Source organism: Lytechinus variegatus, chromosome 16 (genome assembly GCF_018143015.1).
Source record: "Lytechinus variegatus isolate NC3 chromosome 16, Lvar_3.0, whole genome shotgun sequence".
Lineage (NCBI taxonomy): Eukaryota > Metazoa > Echinodermata > Echinoidea > Temnopleuroida > Toxopneustidae > Lytechinus > Lytechinus variegatus.
The window spans coordinates 2900001-2908789 of record NC_054755.1 but is presented as its reverse complement, the minus strand read 5'-3'; the positions used below and the strand labels follow the sequence as shown (position 1 = coordinate 2908789).

The following is an 8789-nucleotide window of genomic DNA, read 5'->3' as shown; positions in this document are numbered from 1 at the left end:
CAAGGGTCTCCATCCCACCCCTGGAAATGGTCCAGCGACGCCCCTGATACTACCTCTGTTGTTCACATCTTACCCTCCCCATTTAACATACCGACACTGCCCCATTTTCAAATTGCGTAGTCTAAAAGTTTAAACTCTTATAGAAAATAGGAGACAAATTGGGAATTGCATAATAATAAATATATTTATTCAACAACTTCATCTCATTGCATCTAAACTTTGTATTTTTAGTAATACTAATGACAATCATGACAATTGTAATAAATCATAATGATAATGACAATAATTTATCATGCATGATATATACCGCTCGAATTGGGTATTTGGGTATTAAGACTAAGATATTTTTAAAGTGGACTAGTTAACCTATCATTACAATGAAGTCTTCCAGTGAGCTTTAGAAAGACAATGTTATACAAGATATTTAAGCTACTTAAGAAGACTTCCCTTCAGTCAATGGGATTTATGTAGTTCAGTGGTCATGGTCAAAGGTGGGGGACCAGGGGCCCGTTGCAGAAAGAGTTGTGTTTAAACGCAAGTCAAAAAATCAATCGTAAGTATAAAAATGCGCGCTGTTGATTGGTTGAAAATCAAGTTGCGCATGATTTTTAGAGTTGCGTTTGATTGCAACTCTTTCTGCAACGGGCCCCAGGTCCTGGTATCGTATAAATACGAACCCCAGTTCAATTCTCTTCACAATTTTGTCATATGCTCGGTGAGTGAACTTCCGTTTTATTCTGTATGGCCTATATACATTGTGTACCGATGTGCTATATCATATACCATTTTTTCATGTTTGCACAGGATTGAGACATTGAATTGTCGTCATTTATAATTATACTATACCATTTTATCGCTTTATTTTTTCATTTTACTTTAATTCTCCAAGGATTTTGGTGACATCTTTGTGGCGTCATTTTGAATTGGTCATTGTGGCGCCATTAAGGCGCCATTTTGAGGCTCCATGTATACAATGTAGTTCTATAGTAGGCTTGTGTGTGTGTTTTAATTAAGATGTCACATCTTATTTTAATTTTTCAAGGATTATGGTGACATCTTTGTGGCGTCATTTTGAATCGGTCAGTGTGGCGCCATTATGGAGCCCATTTGAGGCGCCATGTTTAAATACAATGTAGTTCTATAGTAGGCCTATGTGTGTGTGTGTGTTAATTAAGATGCGTATCAATTAAGATGTCACATCTTATTTTAATTCTTTAAGGATTTTGGTGACATCTTTGTGGCGTCATTTTGAATCGGTCAGTTTGGCGCCATTATGGCGCCATTTTGAAGCTCCATGTTTAAATACAATGTAGTTCTATAGTAGACCTATATGTGTGTGTGTGTGTTAATTAAGATGCGTATCAATTCAGATGTCACATCTTATTTTAATTCTTCAAGGATTGTGATGACATCTTTGTGGCGTCATTTTGAATCGGTCATTGTGGCGCCATTATGGAGCCCATTTTTTTTTTCTATATGGGCACTTGTATGTAGACACTATGCAAAAAAAATTAGAATGCTCTCTGAGCCCACATCTGTTTCATTTAGTACATTTTTCAATGTTTCTAAACATATTCTGTCCAAAAGCGTCTTCTCTCTCTTAACCCCCCCCCCCACAAAATATTGCCAGTAGGCATATATTTAACAAAGAATTGAATCCTGATGAAAATATCTGGAAGACTTTGTGCCTCATATTTTTTTCTTAATTTTACAACGCTATACATACATGTTAAGGGAAAGTAATATTTTAGTCAAATGAGACAGTTTGGGTACTCCGAATGTAATACAATCCTTAAGGCAGCACCTTTGGTTTGGAACCTTTTATCATGTATACACTACTCGTTATACAAATTGTAAGGTTTGATTTTAACACCTCAATGTGTGAATGCATGGATCTCTATCAACGAGTGTTAGCTTAACACCCAAGTTTTCAATTCTATCGTATACCCATGAAACTATCCCATGAAATTAAATGAAGTCTCTTGAAAAGATTATTATTAATATTAATAATAATAATAGTTTGATTTGTAATGCGCTTTTTGCTTGGGGATACAAACCGTATTATTATGTCGGATTTAGCTCGAGTTATCGTCACCGGCGCTCGGTGCGTTAAGTTTAACCCAAAACAAAAGATTTCAATCTGCAAAGGGTCTAATTCATATATACTAATTATCTTTTTTATGAAAAAAAGAGGTAGATCCACTTTTGGCGTTTTCTATTTTATTTTTATATATATGTTTTTTAAATCATGTTTTAAAAAATCTAACCTTCATTATCAACTTTTAACCTTTTTTTGAAAACTCTTTTTTTTAATGGATTCTGCTCCTTTTGGAATAAAACCTAATTCGAATGCCCATTTCTGGTCAATTTGAACATGCCTAATATTGGAAATTGAACATGAAATAAATAAATATTGCTAGCAGAATGCATATTACATCTTTTCTGAGGTTTATATGTTGAAAAATAGAAACGAAAAAATATATATATTTCATCTTTTTTAAGGACGGTAGCTTTTCGATATTTTATTCCAAAAGGATCTAAATCTGAAATTACTAATGAAAATAGTAGAGTTCGGTTATTTTCATGCATTTATAGTCTGAACTTGTATGTACCTAAAAGTTTGAGGGCATAACTTTATGCAGAGTAGTAAAATTGACCAATTTTAAATTTTCATGTAGAGGAATTAGCTACTTTAGAATAAAAATGTTTTAGATTAAGCTCCTTTTGGAATAAAACTCAAATTTAATACAATTTGCAAAATCAGTTTTTACCAACCACCCCTTTTTTCCAATGCGATGTGGTGCAATTGAATCCAATGTCTGAGATTTGCATCAATTTTGATCAAAAGTGGATTTAGCCCCTTATGCACTCTAAAAAAGGAAGTGCTAATTCAGCTCTTAAAGAGCGTGTATAGTGATTGCACTTCGGAGTGCTGATTTGTCTAGTTCAAATTTGAACGTGAAAAATCAGCACTCCGAAGTGCAGTCACTATACACGCTCTTTAAGAGCTAAATTAGCACTTCATTTTTTAGAGTGTGGAATCAAGCTCTTCAAATACACAATTTCCCTATAAATGCAGGATTTTGGAAGTTGGAATATTGGGTCAAATACATAAAAAGTAGAAATTAGTTTGATAGGATTTTGCTTGAGTTCGTAATAATGCATAAAAATATATACGACCAAATGCTACTGCTAGCATGTTTTAATCTCTTTAAAAGGAGTTCCGTCAATCCTGTATCATTTTGCAGGCAAGAGCATGATGATATTTTCAAAATCTTCATCATACCTCCAAAGTACGCCTATGAATTTGCCACTTGACAGGTACATTTCGTCTTCTAAAATCCAGGGGGGTACCCCCGGGGGCGGGGTCCTGCTATTAACATGATTAAATCGTAATGAGGAAAACGTTTGAGGGCACCAGGCATGGCATATATGGCATGATAAAAAAATGAAAATGTGCAAGCTAAGCGAATGAGCCAAAAAATACCCTTTTAATACACAAACATTTTTGTTAAAACATCACAAGTCGTCCCTCCACCTCTTCTTTTCTCCCCCCCTTGGTCAGAAAAAACTTAGGATCCAAAGTCCCCAACCCCATTTTCTACGGCAGTGTCAAGACTGATGGAATTTCAAATCCATGCTCGTATACTGTTAAAGGGATGGTCCAGGCTAGAAATATTTATATTTCAAGAAATATAGTAAAATTCATAATTGAAAATGCTGACAATTTGATCAAAATCGGATAACAAATAACGAAGATATTGAATTTTAAAGATTTGAATTATTCTACTGAAACAGTTCCAGGCATAGGTGGGCTGATGATGTCATATCCCCACTTGTTTTTGTATTTTATTATATGAAATTAGGTAAATTCCAAACTTTTCTACCAAGAACTATAACAATTGGATTAACAACTGATTAAGTGCATTAGTTATTTATTGCCGCAACTTATTTTCTCATAATGGACAGATGGAGACACATCATTTACACATGTACGAAAAATGAAACATTGCTGATTTAATGTAATAACATAAGCAAAAGGAAAGTGGGGATGTGATATCATCAGCCCACCTGATGAATATTCATGATGATGTGCATATAACTGTTTTCACAAAATATTGATAGTTTAGAATTTAATAACTTTATTATCTGTTATCCGATTTTGATGAAATTTTCAGCATTTTGCTCAGTGAATTTTAATATTCAGTATTCTGGTATTTATTCAGTAATAAATACCAGACCATCCCTTTAAATGCACCTTCAAAAGAGACCAAAACTAGTAGTAATCATTCGAGTACCTTAAACGTTTTTTTAATCTATTTCCAATGTAATTAACATGTCAAATATTCTAGTTCCCTTATAGAGTGATATATATATATATATATATATATATATATATATATATATATCATATTTAATGTATCCAGGCTTTGTAAGTACAGGCGCCAACTTGATATTCGTAAGTTTGATATCCTTTTCATTGTAGGCGCGTACTAAAAAACAAAATTTGTTCGTGTTTTTGTGAATGAGCCCAATCACTCTGACGTGTCACCCAACTTTCAACAATATGAAAAATATCAGACGTGAATTTCAGATAAAAATACAGTGTTTCTTTATTTTCAATTTCAGCTTGCTTCGTTCATCATAATTATCTGAGTAAGTAAAAATGATTTACCCGGATAATCATCATCATCATCACTATCGTCATCATTGTCATCATCATCATCACTATCATCATCATTATCATCATCATCACCATCATCATCATCATCATTATCATCAATGCCATCATCATCATCATTGTCATCATCATCAAGCCAGTATCATTTTGTTGGCACAATTAAGTATGATCAATTTTAAATTCTTTATCATACCTCTAAAAGTATGATTTTGCCACATTGACGGGTTTATTTTTGTTTACACAGGGGACTGGCCCGACTTGGGGGCATCTCTTATTGAAATGTTGATACCATGCTTGTGCACTAATGCACCTTTCAAACTAGACCCAAAACAATCATCAGTCGATTTTGAAGTACCTTCAACATGTATTTTCACTGTAATTAACATCTCAATTATATTTCCATTATTATGTATACAGAATATATATGTATAATATAAATGCACATGTATACACACACACACTCACATACATACATACATATATATATTATATAAATAGTGTACAATCTATTGTACAATATACTGGATTATATGTACGACAAATATAAAATTATCCCGAGTGCAGGTTTATTTCACCGAGGCCGAAGGCCGAGGTGAAATAGGCTTGCACGAGGGATAATTTTATATTTGGAGTTCATATAGTCCAGTAATATTGTATGATAGAACGTTCACTATTTATTATAGTAAATAGATCCCTTAATCTAAGCCCCCCATCATGGATTTTGCCATCCAAAAATCGAAAGTTATATTGTACATATGTACAATATAACTTTTTGAAGGGAGGTCACGTGGTACAAATCCAGCCAATCACAGCTCGTATTTTACTACCACTATTTACTATATATATATAATATATATATATATATATATATATATATATATATATATATATATATCTTGATACCCTTTTCATTGGAGGCGAGTAGCCTAAATCACCCAAACTGAAAAATAAAATTTGTTTGTGTTTTTGTGAATGAGCAAGGTGTTCACTGACGTGTCACCAAACTTTCAACAATATGAAAATTATCACATGCTGATTTTAGATAAAATGCTTAGCGTTTCTTTCTTTTCAATTTCAGGTTGCTACGTATATCGTTGAGAGTAAGTAAAAGTTATTTACCCGGATCATAACAATCATTATCAATATTATTAGTATTACTATTATTATCATCACTAAAGTTGTTGTTAGGGGCGGATCCAGCATTTTTCACAAGAGGGGAGTAGGCATTTTGGTATAAAACAAATTAACAGCCCCCATTAATAATTCGACCAGCGAAAAGAATGCTGAAATATGAATGACATATTCCCTTACAAATATATGCCCTTGTCTGGATCCACCACTGGTTGTTGTAGGATTTATCATTGATTTTTATCATTACCATTAATGTCATTGCCGTTTTCGGTTAAAAGAGACTTTCATGACATCATATGAAATTTAAACTGTTCTGTTAATATTAATTTACTCAAAAGGATCACAGGATGCTTAAAACATCCCGTTTTCAAATCAGTTTGCGCAAAATATTCTTGCAATTTGAGTTTTCATTATGTAATTATATACATGTATCTAAGTATACCCATTCTTGATATTGCTAATTCTGATACCCTTTTGATATAAAAATGCATAATGTTTTTTTATTTTTCCACTTCATTTTCAGTTTCGATTTGATTTGATTTGATTCGTGACAGTTGGTGTTCGTGTAAGTAATAAGTAAAAAGGATCCACGGGAATTATTATTATTGTCATTATCATTACTGTTATTATCATTTAAAAATACAGCTATTTCTGGTCATATTGCAAGAAATATGTTATGTGTGTACACATATACCCCACACGCATATATATGTATATATATATATATATATATATATATATATATATATATTGAAAGCATTATCGTCAGCATATTTTGTTACCATTAGAGTAGCCAATACGTGAAACTTTAAGATATATATATATATAAAGAACAGTGACTTCCAGTTTTGTGTCATTTTGCAACTTTTGAATTTTGACCTTGCCCACATTTCAAGTCACTGCTCCTCCATGTGAATCATATCATGTAGGGTATCATTTTAAAAGAAATGAAATGACCTATTCATTTCCAAACTTTTTTGAAGAGTTTATATATATGTATAATTAAAAGAATATAATTCTAATTTTACAGATTGTATTTTTCTTTATTTCAATCAATGCTGAGAAAGTATGTCTTATCTCGATATTTGTATTTTTTTTACACCTTTTGCAATGAAAGTGGCCAAATCACCAAAACTGAGAAACAAAACTTGTTCGTGTTTTTTTAGAACGAGCATGGTGTCAATGTAGTTTCACAATATGAAAAATAGTACGTGCTAATTTCATATAAAATGCATAGCTTTTCTTTATTTTCTTTTTCAGGTTTGAGAACAAGGTTGGAATTTCAATCCAAGAAGTAAGTTAAGATTCAACACATAATCGTTTTCATGTTTTGAATGAGTTTGTATTCATCGATCATTGACGAGATAAGAAGGCGAAAAAGGGGTGCAATAGAGATGAAGAAAAAGTGAATTTAAAGTAACCTCTAACCTATAATAACTTATAGTAACCTATAATCTAGGCCATTGGCGAATCGTGGGTCACGGCATGTGGTGGGGGGGGGGGGGGGACCAGCAAACATTTTGAGTCACTTAGTGGGTGTGCGAAAGTATAATGATCTAACAGGACTGGGCCATTGAAATATTTTTCTCAGTAATCGAATAACTCAAGCGCGAAGCGCGAGCTGATTTTTTATATTCAGACCTAAAAAAGGGACATATGCATTTTTTCTAGTTCAAATTTAAACTACAAAAGTAGTGAAGTCACTATACAAGCAATGTAAGTGCTGAATTAACATTTCATTTTCTTACAGCACAATGAGTATAATACAACATATAAAACTTATATATATATATATATATATATATATATATATATATATATATATATATATATAGCCCATCTGGTCTTCCCTGATGTCCCTGTACTGGTAATCATAGGAGCCGTAGTCGTAGTGCGGTAGTAGTATAGCAGTAGTAATAGTAGAAGTAGTAAAAGTAGTAGTAGTAGTAGTAGTAGCAGTAGTGGTGGTAGCAATTATATTGGTAGTAATAGTAGAAGAAGTAGTAGTAGTCGTAGTGGTAGTAGTAGTAGTGGTGGTAGTGGTGGTAGTAGTATTAGTAGTAGTACTAGTAGTAGTAGTAGAAAAAGTAGTAGTAGAAAAAGTAGTAGTAGTAAAAGTAGTAGTAGTAGTAGTAGTAGTAGTAGTAGTAGTAGTAGTAGTAGTGGTAGCAGTAATATTGGTAGTAATAGTAGAAGTAGTAGTAGTCGTAGTGGTAGTAGTAGTAAAAGTAGCAGTAGTAGTAGTAGTGGTGGTAGTAGTGGTAATGGTAGTAGTAGTAGTAGTAGAAGTAATAGTAGTAGTGGTGGTGGTGGTAGTAGTAGTAGTAGTAAAAATAGTAAAAGTAGTAGTAGTAGAGAATAGTAGTAGTAGTAGTAGTAGTAGTATAGCATTAGTCGTAAAAATAGCAGCAGTAGTAGTAGTAAAAGTAGCAGTAGTAGTAGTAGTAGTAGTGGTGGTAGTAGTAGTAGTAGTAATAGTAGAAGTAGTTGTAGTCGTAGTGGTAGTAGTAGTTAAAGTAGTAGTAGTAGTAAAAGTAGTAGTAGTAGTAGTAGTCAAAGTAGTAGTAGTAGTAGTAGTATAGCATTAGTCGTAAAAATAGCAGCAGTAGTAGTAGTAAAAGTAGCAGTAGTAGTAGTAGTAGTAGTGGTGGTAGTAGTAGTAGTAGTAATAGTAGAAGTAGTTGTAGTCGTAGTGGTAGTAGTAGTTAAAGTAGTAGCAGTAGTAGCAGTAGTAAAAGTAGTAGTAAAAGTAGCAGTAATAGTAGTAGTAGCAGTAGTGGTAGTGGTAATGGTAGTAGTAGTCGTAGTGTTAGGAGTGGTAGAAGTAGTAGTAGTAGTAGTAAAAGTAGTAGTAGTAGAAGAAGTAGTAGTAGTAAAAGTAGTCGTAAAAGTAGCAGCTGTAGTAGTAGTAGTAGTAGTAGTGGTGGTAGTAGTAATATTGGTAGTAATAGTAGAAGTAGTAGTAGTCGTAGTGGTA

The 8789-nt window shown here is 32.9% G+C and overlaps 1 protein-coding gene across 1 annotated transcript in view; it reads left to right on the top strand.

The window, feature by feature from the left end:
- The first annotated feature begins 6330 nt into the window (after positions 1 to 6330).
- Positions 6331 to 8789, top strand: part of LOC121430169 — a 48889-nt gene continuing 46430 nt past the window's right edge. The window contains exons 1-2 of the mRNA XM_041627447.1: positions 6331 to 6377; positions 7073 to 7106. The gene's annotated coding sequence lies outside the window, so the exon portion shown is untranslated. The remainder of the gene's footprint in view (positions 6378 to 7072; positions 7107 to 8789) is intronic.